This window comes from Crinia signifera, chromosome 6 (genome assembly GCF_055691185.1).
Source record: "Crinia signifera chromosome 6, ASM5569118v1, whole genome shotgun sequence".
Lineage (NCBI taxonomy): Eukaryota > Metazoa > Chordata > Amphibia > Anura > Myobatrachidae > Crinia > Crinia signifera.
In genome coordinates, this window is record NC_139222.1 from 288746154 (window position 1) to 288758554 (window position 12401).

The window sequence follows — 12401 nt, forward strand, 5'->3', positions numbered from 1 at the left end:
CTGCACAGAAAACCCCCGGAGTAAACTATCCAGGACGCCATGTCAAATTGTAATTCAGCCGAATTGTGCCCCCAGGGGAAAGTGGACCACCTCAAGACTCCCGCTAAAGTGAGACGAGTACTTATGCGTCCAGTCGGCTACAGTCAGGCAGTTGGACAGATAGACCAGGCCGAATGTATCTGCGGAATGCTGCCGAACGCCATCGACCCAGAGACTGTATCTCTGTGTCGGATTGACCCCCAGCAGCGGCAGATGTGGCCGCCCCAATCCGAAAAGAGTGTGTTCCAAACTCCCTCGGATCAAGGCCAAGCGAGACCAGGGCACGCCCCAAAACGTGGCAGAACTGGTATTTGGTCAATGAGGAACCATCCAAGTGCATTAGCCACGCCCCCGGGCAGTCGGGCCGCAACAGGGCGTAGGAGCTTGCCATCGCCACTGGGCATATCCCTTCCACCGGGCACGGCTGCAATGACAGCCATTGACCTCTCCCAGCCTGGTCCGTCTTGGAACGCCGGACCCGGCACCAAACCAAGTCGACCTGAATCACCACGTCCTCTATCGACAGAGGCGAAGGCCGCTGCCTTGACGGGGCTACCAGCTCGCCAACCCTGAAAGCTCCATGGAAAGCCATAGCATATGCTAGGCGAAACAGCTGGACCTCATAATCGGAATGACAGATATCCCTCACCGCCCCCAATAAAGGAGGCAGCAGGGAGCCACAGGGCAAGCGCGAGGAGGCAGCTGTCCGGAGCCACAGGGCAAGCGCGGCGCCAGCCCCTCAAGGCTCTAGACACCACGAAAGACCGGCCGGGGTCCGATCTCCCATACAGCGATGAGAAGAACGACACACCGGCCAACAGCCGTCTCACGGCCGACACAGTCTGTCCCCTGGAACAGTTCCAGCAGTAGCATGTTCCTGGTGAGCCCTTCCTCCGCCCATTCGTCCGGCCATGTCGCAGCGCACCAGGATCCATGCAGGAACGCGCCGAAACCAATACCCCCCGCGGCATCGGTGTATAGCTGCAAATCCCTACTGTTACTTGCAGGGCTAGGCCACAACAGTACCCCGTTGAATTCGCGCAGGAAAACCTCCCACACTCTAAGGTCTCTCTTGAGCTCTGCGTTCAGGCGTACAAAGAACTGGGGCCTATTGGGGCCGGACATGGCGAGTTCTAGTTTTCGGCAGAAGACCCGGCCCATGGGGATAACCCGGCACGCGAAGTGGAACAGTCCCAGTAGGGACTGGAGCTGGCGCACCCTGAGCTTGCCAGAGGCCAGGGACTGGGAGATCGCCCCCCGCAGCCGTACAAGCTTATCGGAGGGCAACCTGCAGCACCCGGCCTGCGTGTCAATCTCAATACCCAGGAAAGACAGGCACGTAGTCAGCCCCTCTGTCTTGTCTGCCGCGATGGGGACTCCGAAGTAGCCAAACAGCTGTTGCATTGCGTTCAGGAGAGCCCCGCAACGTGGGGAATCAGCCGGGCCAACGCACAGGAAGTCGTCCAGGTAATGGGCGACCCCTGCCTCGCCCGAGCTCTCCGTGACACACCAATGCAGGAAGCTGCTAAAGCATTCGAAGTAGGCGCAGGACACTGAACAGCCCATGGGCAAGCAACGATCCACGTAAAACCCGGAAGGCAGCTTGAACCCCATGAACCGAAAGGAGTCGGGGTGCAGGGGGAGTAATCTAAATGCTGACTCCACGTCCACCTTGGCCAGCAGCGCCCGCTTCCCAAAGCTGCACACTATCGTCAAAGCCTCTTCAAAGGATTGGTATCGTACATGACACAACTCCGCCATTCACTGATAGCCCCGGGGGGTGGGATAGGTGTTGTATCAGACGGAACTTGCCCTGCTCTTTCTTGGGCACCACCCCCACCGGGGACAGGACCAAATTCTGAACCGGAGGTTCAGGAAATGAGCCCACCATCCTACCTAGGCTTACTTCCTTTGCCACCTTCTCTAGGACTACGTGGGGCATATCGATGGCAGATTTCAGGTTTCTAGGACACCCAGACGCCACCTCTCCACGGATGGGGAGACGGAATCCTTGCGAGAAACCTGTGGCCAGAAACTGTGCCTCCTCCCTGAGAGGGTATCGCTCCAGCCAAACGGCCAGGCGGTCACCCCTCACCGGAGAAGGAGCCTTACTGTGGAGAGGCTGGAGCCGGGGCTGCACCGGCATTATTCCTGGCAGCCCCGCCTGCTTGCTTGGAGCGCGGGCAGTCCTTGACCGAGTGCCCTCCCCAGCACTTGGAGCATTGATGTTTAAATCTGCAGCGAGCACCCGCCGCGCATCCCGCCCCATTAAAAGCAAAGCATCTCCCAGCTGCCTGCCCTCCACCTGCGCCCCCGCGAAAGGACGAAGGGCCCCTGCGCGGGACCGCCGGCGCTGCCGGGCCCGCGGATGCAGCAGTCGTGGTGGTCGAAGCCGATGGCTTCTTACCCATCCAGACCTCGACATCCTTGGCTCCGAGAGCCATGATCTCGCAACCCGACTGCTTTCGCCGGAATTGCTCATCATAGGCCCGCCATACACTCTCGCCATCATCCATGTACATGGCATGCATCATGTGAATGTACCTTATCACATTCATATGTTCCTGGGGCCTGGTTTCCAAATAGCAAGCCGCGAACATGAATAGTCCCACTTGCCACCTCTGGTACGTGCAATAAGCAGCCTCCCCTATGCCCCCTCTGCGCTTCGCTGCGCGATAATCTTTCTCATCTTGGGCAGTCATGGTGAAAAAGCTCACGTACTTGCCCTCCCTGATGCGGTCCCTGACGCTACGCCGCAGGCCTCTCAGCACCGCGGTGTTTTCGCAATGTACTACCTGTCCCCTGGGGAACAGCGGGGAGCCTGAGTCACCGCTAGAGGACTGGGATCGCCTGCGGCGTCTCCCAGAACGGCGGTGCCTGCGTCTGGACCTATGACCCCCTTCCTCACCGGACGTCACTGATTCGGACCCCGATGACGAGGAGGTATGGGAACGTCTACGCCTGCGCTTTTTGTGTGTGCTAGAGGACCCACCTGGAACAGCTCCTGCTGTGGACGCTCCTGTGGACCCCGAAGGACCGGCCACCTCTGTCGGCCCTGCCGCCTCGACACCCGCCAGCCGTTGCGGTGTCACTGCTGGGCCTGGGACCGCGGAAGGAATGGAACCCGTTGCCGCGGGTGAAAAACCAAGGGCAGCCATCACGTGAGCAGCAGGCCCTCCGTCGGCCATAATACCAGCAGAAGGGATAGCGGGGGGAAGGGACCCCGGTCCTGTCCCGGTGGGTGGTGCAGGCTGCTGACCCGCCTGCGGTGTCAGCATAGCCACTAGCTGTCGCACCACGGCCATGTCGACAGCCGGTGAAGACGTCTGCGCAGGGGGAGGGGCTGGAGCAGCGATGTTAGACTCCACACCCTGTGATGGTCTATGGCCCTGTGGCAACAGGCGGGCCCTGCTGAGCCACCTTCTTCTAGCTCTCTGCAGGGGAGTCATGGGGGGCCCCGCCGGCAGGCGCCGTGGGGTTGCTGGCAGTGGAGCTGTGGCTCCATCAAGCGCTACCCTGGTAATGGCAGGAGCTCCCTGCGCCCCCCTCCCCGCCGGTCTCCTGGATGCTGGAGGAGTGCGAGCACTCTGGGCATGCTGGGGAACGCTGCGCGCTGCTGTAGCCCGGCGGCCATCTTGCCGCACTGTGGGAGCGCCTATCGCGTGCCCTGCTGAACTCCCCCTCGACCTGGTGCCTCTCCTGGGACCCGCGCTGCCCCCAGGGGAGCCTCCGCTACCCCCGGCGGGCGCACTAACCACCCTGCGCGGTCGCGGCCTAACGCCGCGGGTGACCGCGTCATCAGCCGATGACGCGGCCCCCCTTGCGCCCCGCCGCGCACCCGGTCTCGCCGCCGCTCTGCCTCCCCGCCCAGCCGGCTCGCCGCCAGCCGGGGCAGGATCAGAGGGGGAGCCCTGATCCAGGTAACGGGCGGGTGGGTTGGGCAATCTACGTGGGCGCGGCATAACTAGGCCGTACTGCTGAGGAGCACGCTGCAGGGACAGAGAAGGCTGTCAGAACCCCGGAAAAGAGCGAGATAGGGGAGAGAGAGGAGAGAGATATATAAAGAAAGAGGAGATGTGAGGATTATGAGGGATATAAGGAATTTTAGCAGAATCAAAGTAGTTGTACAGGAGGGGGTTCTGAACACACCTTACAGCCAGGAAATTCGGACCAGAGAGGCAGATCACCTGACCCTCTGGCTATTCCTAACTGCAGTAACTCCTCCCCTGCTCCCTAATTGGCTATTTGCTGCAGCATCATAGCCCCCTTAACAAACACAACTTAAAGTGCAGGCATCTGGGATTCCTTCAGCAGTTTATGGCACCTCTAGCTTAATCAGCCCTCGGTTCTCTATCTTACGCATCTTCCCCTAATAAAGGCTTCCAATAAAATAATATACGATGGAACCATACAGAAGATACGAGAACCGATATGGTACAGTACAACCAAAACATACCAAATGTAATAGTACAAGAGCGGGGGCGCCGGCCAACCCCATTAGCAGATGAAAACGGCCATCGTTTCCTGGGCGTTCCCAGGCTAATGAGGCCATGACGGACATGCGGGGGGCCGACAGCTGACATCACCGGATGTCCTCGCACAGGGCGCCCACAGATTACAGCCACGATATCGGTGTCTCTGAACTGCGAGCGCTGGAGAAATCATTAGATGTTTGACGATCATCGAATGATTTCTCCCCACCTGCGATTGGATGATTATGTAAATCATCCATTCGCAGCAGTGCGGCGGGGGGGCGGCAGGCACAGAGGGCAGCATCTGATGGACTCGCAAGGCTGCGGAATAAGGTCCTAAATATGTAAAACTCCTAAACCATGCTCATTCTGTTGATGTGAAGTAGGGACACTCGCCTGACGGAGCCGCGTGCGCATCCGAAAATTGGGCGTGGCCTATGCAAATGACCACGCCCATAAAACGATGGGCTGTCCCCTGCTTCAGTATGGTCCTCCTGGAACCTCTTCCCATCTCCCCATTTCCCTGGACTTTGCTAGTGATATTTGTTGTTTGTTTTTTGTTTTGTTTTTATATTTTTTTTTTTTTTTTTTTTTTTCTTTTCATTTTGTTTTCTTGACTGCAGGAGCCGAGCCGGTCTTGTCTTATTAATAAACCTTCAGCTGAGTCTCTGAGTGTGTGTGTAAGCATATTATTTATTGACTGCGCTCTTTGTATTTGTGTTTCTCACTTTTGTGCCCACAGCCTTCATATGGTACCTATGGGGGTGATTCTGAATCGCTCAGTGCGGGACGAATTCACTACCTCTGTATGCTCCATTTATTGCAAAAAATTCATAATATTGCAAATATAAATGATTGTATCTAAAAACAATAGTAACAATGGTCGATCAGAACGGCATCTAAGGTGCAGGAAAAAGGACTTTTGCAATTTTTCGACAATCTAATAAAAATACTTTCCCAGTGTCGGCAATCACAATCCGGAATCTTCCCCACGAATTCAGCAGATTTTGTCACTAGAAATTCATTACAGAAGTTTCCCTCATCTCTACCCACATCCATGGTCTGCGGGGAGTTCTGCAGAGCCGCGCGGATGAGAGGAAGAGGGAAGATTTTGTGATGGTTTAGCAGCATTAATTTACAATGGAGATCAGATTGTGCTACTGTACTTCTGACAGTGATTTATGTACAAGGATGGAGAGAGCATGGAACATGTAGAGGCTGCAAACAAGACCCCAGCAGGGCAGAGTCATTTGGAAACACTTAGAATAGTTAGCCGCAGGCTGTGTACATATATTACCACTCTACGTCAGTATGTGTTATGTGCGCGTCTTACCGCACACTCACACTCACCGGGGACGGGAGAAAACATTGCAACTAAAAATACTTTCATTATTAAATGAATGTGAAAGGGGAAATGTGCTAGATACAACAAACGAGATGATATACACGGGGTCATTATGAAGCAGTGTAATGTACAAAGTGTTAGATAATTGCCTTACTCCTCTGAAACAGCACATTGTCTTATGCCAGGAATACAGTATCAATATATGCAAAATGTAAGGATCCCCCCCCCCCATGTGACTCCCCTTTCTGTAACTGTTGCATGTTGCCAGAGTACATGATTGAAGAATCCTACAAGGGAGAAAAGATTTGCATAGGACGCCCCGCATTCTGCCCCCATTGACGTGCCTATTTTTTGCGTCAACACAACGGCCCTAGAGCAAACCAAAGCTATTTCCTCCAAAAAAAATTCTCTACTTCAGGTATTCCCAACTTCGTTCCCCAAGGCCAACTCAGTGCAGGGTCTAGTGATTTCCAGGCTACTAATTAAGTCACCTGTGCTGAATATGGCTATCACTAAACATGGGCACATTCCGAGTCTCTTTCACATCAAACTTAAATAATTTGAATTGGTATGTAATGTCATTTTGTTACTCTGTATTTTTTGTAAGATATGGCTATTGTTTTGTGCCTTCTTTTATGTCCCACCGCCTGTTATGCCTTGCAGTCTTTGTTGTTACTTATTATATGATCCTACAGATTGTAAGCTTGCGAGCAGGGCCCTCCTACCTCCATGTCGGTTTGTATCTACCCAGTTTGTTTAATCACTGTTGTCTCCAATTGTAAAGCGCAACGGAATCTGCTGTGCTATATAAGACGCTGTAACGGAATCTGCTGCGCTATATAAGACGCTTAACAGAATCTGCTGCGCTATATAAGACACTGTAACGGAATCTGCTGCGCTATATAAGACACTGTAACGGAATCTGCTGCGCTATATAAGACGCTGTAACGGAATCTGCTGCGCTATATAAGACGCTGTAACGGAATCTGCTGCGCTATATAAGACACTGTAAGGAATCTGCTGCACTATATAAGACGCTGTAACGGAATCTGCTGCGCTATATAAGACACTGTAACGGAATCTGCTGTGCTATATAAGACACTAACGAAATCTGCTGCGCTATATAAGACACTGTAACGGAATCTGCTGCGCTATATAAGACACTTTAACGGAATCTGCTGCGCTATATAAGATACTGTAACTGAATCTGCTGTGCTATATAAGATACTGTAACGGAATCTGATGCTATATAAGACGCTGTAACGGAATCTGCTGCGCTACATAAGATGCTGTAACAGAATCTGCTGCGCTATATAAGACACTGTAACGGAATCTGCTGCGCTATATAAGACACTGTAACGGAATCTGCTGCGCTATATAAGACACTGTAACGGAATCTGCTGCGCTATATAAGACACTGTAATGGAATCTGCTGCGCTATATAAGACACTGTAACGGAATCTGCTGCGCTATATAAGACACTGTAAATAAATAAATATGTATTTAGCATTGGTGAAATGTACTTATTCTTGTCAGCCGTTGTTATTATTACGTGTAATGCAGTATGGAAGTCGGATGTTTATTTATTGTTATACCAACAGTTTTTCATGAAACAGAGAAATTTGAGATAAAATTATACCCCTTTTCCACTAGCCTAAATATCCCGGGGTTTTGCACGGGAGCGTGCAAAACCCGGGATTTTAGGCAGGTGGAAACGCTACCTGTAGAAATTACCCAGGTCGTGAGACCCGGCATTTCTACCGAGGTAGCCACCAGGGTTGAACACGTGTTCAACCTGGGTCACTGTGTAGTGTAAACAGGTAACCGGGGTCCATGCGGCCCGGGTCCCATTCACTACAGTGCAAAAGCTCTCATCTCCCAGCGCCTTCCCGACCCCGCCTCCCGTGACGTCACCCGCCTGGCATTATGCCGGGTGGGGACTCTAGTGTGAATGGGTTTGCAAGCCGGGTCGCACCCAGGCTGTAGCCAGGTACAAAATCCCAGGTGCGACCCGGCTTGCAGATGGAAAAGGGGTATTAATTATATGAGCTGCTACTTGTCATTTTTCAAACCCAGCCTGTTACGTGACAGTTAGGAGCTGATTGGCTGTTGTTTATCACTCTTCATTTTATCACTTTTTATAGCTAAATGCATCTGGCACTTAGTAGGAGCCAACTAAGAGCCACGTCTGGTCCTACTGTTCTCTGACGTCCCCTCCACACTGCATGGTAATGGTCTACGCTATGGAGGATATACATCAAGCCTTCTGCAGAGCAGATAAGTTGCCTGTAGCAACCAAATGGCTTCTACTGTACTTATCAATGCTTGCTAGAAGTTGATTGGCTGACATGGGATTCTTGTCCACGCCTCCTCTGCAGATGGCTGATACTGTACACTTCCCCCATGTCCTCTTATTATTTTATTTATTAGCAGTGTCTTAAATAGCGCACACATATTCCTCAGCGCTGTACAGAGAATATTCAGTCACATCAGTCCCTGATGCTTACTCAATGCTTACAAACAGGTGGGATTCCATTCGATGGTGTGTGATTCCGAATGGATTTCCCCGTGTGCACGCATTCGCAGCCTTGTAGGTGGGCGGGATTTCAGTTGTGCGAGGCATTGTGGGGTGGCGTTACCTCAGTGGTGTAACTATAGGGTCTGCGGGCGCTGTTGTTACTCCCCCAGCTCCCCCGTCCTTGTGTGTGCAGCGGGGAGCGAGCAGGGTGGTCCGTGCGGTGCGGGGGTACCTGCGGTCAGGGAGAGCCTGGAGGTCCCTGCAGCGCTGAGTATGACGTGGCCGGGGTCCCTGCAGTGACCTGGAAACAACGCGCTTCTAACATTGAAAACACTGGGCGCACGCTGATTGGCTGAATCTCAGCTCAAGGGGGGGGGGGGGTCTTGTCCTATAACAGGGGGGGGTGCCGAAATTGTCCCGGCGGGGGTGCAAATATTTTTGTTACGCCACTGGTTTACCTGCTCACCAGACTCCTACCATTCGCAGCTCAGCGAGCTGGCCTGAATCGGACCCTCTATTTCTACATTTTAATGAATTTATAGTCTATCTGTACAGTGGGGACAATGGCGGCCAGATCCTTCTGCCATTGGCTGTGATTGGATAGTTCCCGGGAAATATAAATGTGGAACCAGGAGAATGTTCCGGAATGTTCCGGAGGAGAGTTGTCCTTTGCTTATGTCTAATCTCAGGATTAGTGACCCGGGAATGACACTGCACTGGGGATGGGATGTACTAAGCCATAATGTATTACCAATGTCAGGAAAGCCAGGGCTGTGACACAGAGGGTCACACTATAGAAACCTACGGGCGATGTATACAGAGCCAACCTGAATTGGGCCCTCTTCCCACTGTCACCGATCCGCTGTAATGACAATAATCTGACCGGTGGCCTCTGCTCAATCTTCCAGCCAAATACCACAGATTATTACTAAAGGGATTGGACGGATTAGAACGGTATAATCAGCAATGGATCCGAGGATGGGAATACTCAGAGAGATGCGGGGAGAACAGAACGCACATAACATCTCGTTATTATGAAAGGTGGACCCCCCCATAGAGTATGTATGGCTACAAGCAGAATAATAATACGTAAGACAATGATGAATGGAGTCTGCCCATTGCTGACAGTGGAGGCAGCATCCTTTCAAATCACTTCTGACATCACTGCGAGATGATGAGGCACTTCCTACCCGTGCCTCAGTGGTGTCACTAGTTCCTACCCGTGCCTCAGTGGTGTCACTAGTTCCTACCCGTGCCTCAGTGGTGTCACTAGTTCCTACCCGTGCCTCAGTGGTGTCATTAGTTCCTACCCGTGCCTCAGTGGTGTCATTAGTTCCTACCCGTGCCTCAGTGGTGTCACTAGTTCCTACCCGTGCCTCAGTGGTGTCACTAGTTCCTACCCGTGCCTCAGTGGTGTCATTAGTTCCTACCCGTGCCTCAGTGGTGTCACTAGTTCCTACCCGTGCCTCAGTGGTGTCACTAGTTCCTACCCGTGCCTCAGTGGTGTCACTAGTTCCTACCCGTGCCTCAGTGGTGTCACTAGTTCCTACCCATGCCTCAGTGGTGTCACTAGTTCCTACCCGTGCCTCAGTGGTGTCACTAGTTCCTACCCGTGCCTCAGTGGTTCTTCTCTCTTTAGCATTGCAAGATGGCAGCTTTTGTGGTGTGTAGATGACACATGGACTTTAAAAGGAAGATACAGTAAATGTTCTGTGTGTTCCTGGGCGGTGATGGGAGCGGGATATGCAGGCGCTTGGAGAAGGTCCGTCTCCTTGGCGCATTAGGGGAATTATTAAGGACAAGGTTTAAAAAATATAATATAAATTCTGGGTATTTGTAACACATACCCTAGCATGGTTGTGTGGGATACGGAGGCAGGGGGGGGGACATATTTTCAGAGGGGGCGGGTTATCTGGGACTCGTTAAGCTGCAAGCTTCTCATCTTACCTAGTCAACCAGAATCAGGGCCACTGTCCACTCTGCATTCAAGTATGCCCTCATCTCCCCTATTCTTAAAAACTCTAGAAGCCTCACTCTCTCTCCAGCTACTGACCTGTGTCTCTCCTTCCTTTTGCCTCCAAACTCCTTGAGCATATTGTCAGCAACTGATATCCTGCCTTTCTTTCCTCCCACTCGCTTCCTGAACCCTTCCAGTCTGGTGTCCGTCCTCTCCACAGAAACTGCCCTCACAAAAGTCTACTGTACAATGTGCTGCCAATCCAAGGGCCAATCCGAGGGCCACTACTCTCCTCTTATACTACTACAACGAGTCTGAGCGCTCATTCTCTGTCTCCTCTCAGGACTCCATCTCCTATTCTCTCTCTATAAATCCTCTCTAGGGGCAGGATGCACTAAAGCGATAATGCCATAAAAACCCCGTTATCAGGGTTTTTACTGCATTTTGGTATGCAGGAAAACCCGCAGATCTCCGCTGCGGGGGGGGGGGGGGGTGGTGGGGGGGGTTGGATCACCAGCAAAAGTCTGAATACTCAATAGAATACTCAATAGAATACTCAATAGAAGCTTCCTGCTGTGCTGCAGGGACCAGTGACCTCCTGCTCCCCAGCACCTTCCGAGTGCAGGGAGGAGGAGGCCGAGCCCCACAGCAGCAGCCGGGGGCAGCAGGAGGAGGGAGAGCCGCCTGGGACAGCAGGAGTAGGGAGAGACGCCGGGGACAGCAGGAGGAGGGAGAGACGCCGGGGACAGCAGGAGGAGGGAGAGCCGCTGGAGGCAGCAGGAGGAGGGAGAGACGCCGGGGACAGCAGGAGGAGGTAGAGCCACCGGATACAGCAGGAGAAGTGAGAGCCGCTGGGGACAGCAGGAGGAGGGAGAGCCGCCTGGGACAGCAGGAGTAGGGAGAGACGCCGGGGACAGCAGGAGGAGGGAGAGACGCCGGGGACAGCAGGAGGAGGGAGAGCCGCTGGAGGCAGCAGGAGGAGGGAGAGACGCCGGGGACAGCAGGAGGAGGTAGAGCCACCGGATACAGCAGGAGAAGTGAGAGCCGCTGGGGACAGCAGGAGGAGGGAGAGCCGCTGGGGACAGCAGGAGGAGGGAGAGCCGCTGGGGACAGCAGGAGGAGGTAGAGCCACCGGATACAGCAGGAGAAGTGAGAGCCGCTGGGGACAGCAGGAGGAGGGAGAGCCGCTGGGGACAGCAGGAGGAGGGAGAGCCGCTGGGGACAGCAGGAGGAGGGAGAGCCGCTGGAGACAGCAGGAGGAGGGAGAGCCGCTGGGGACAGCAGGAGGAGGGAGAGACGCCGGGGACAGCAGGAGGAGGGAGAGCCGCTGGAGGCAGCAGGAGGAGGGAGAGACGCCGGGGACAGCAGGAGGAGGTAGAGCCACCGGATACAGCAGGAGAAGTGAGAGCCGCTGGGGACAGCAGGAGGAGGGAGAGCCGCTGGAGGCAGCAGGAGGAGGGAGAGCCGCTGGGGACAGCAGGAGGAGGTAGAGCCACCGGATACAGCAGGAGAAGTGAGAGCCGCTGGGGACAGCAGGAGGAGGGAGAGCCGCTGGGGACAGCAGGAGGAGGGAGAGCCGCTGGGGACAGCAGGAGGAGGGAGAGCCGCTGGAGACAGCAGGAGGAGGGAGAGCCGCTGGGGACAGCAGGAGGAGGGAGAGCCGCTGGGGACAGCAGGAGGAGGGAGAGCCGCTGGAGGCAGCAGGAGGAGGTAGAGCCGCTGGGGACAGCAGGAGGAGGGAGAGCCGCTGGAGGCAGCAGGAGGAGGGAGAGCCGCTGGGGACAGCAGGAGGAGGGAGAGCCGCTGGAGACAGCAGGAGGAGGGAGAGCCGCTGGGGACAGCAGGAGGAGGGAGAGCCGCTGGGGACAGCAGGAGGAGGGAGAGCCGCTGGGGACAGCAGGAGGAGGGAGAGCCGCTGGAGACAGCAGGAGGAGGGAGAGCCGCTGGGGACAGCAGGAGGAGGGAGAGCCGCTGGGGACAGCAGGAGGAGGGAGAGCCGCTGGAGGCAGCAGGAGGAGGTAGAGCCACCGGATACAGCAGGAGGAGTGAGAGACGCTGGGGACCCACTCT

At 54.5% G+C, this 12401-nt stretch overlaps 1 protein-coding gene across 1 annotated transcript in view; it reads right to left on the minus strand.

The window, feature by feature from the left end:
- LOC146009473 (ephrin type-B receptor 5-like) overlaps window positions 1–12401 on the minus strand; it is a 96664-nt gene that overhangs the window by 37626 nt on the left and 46637 nt on the right. The gene's annotated exons all lie outside the window — the stretch shown is intronic.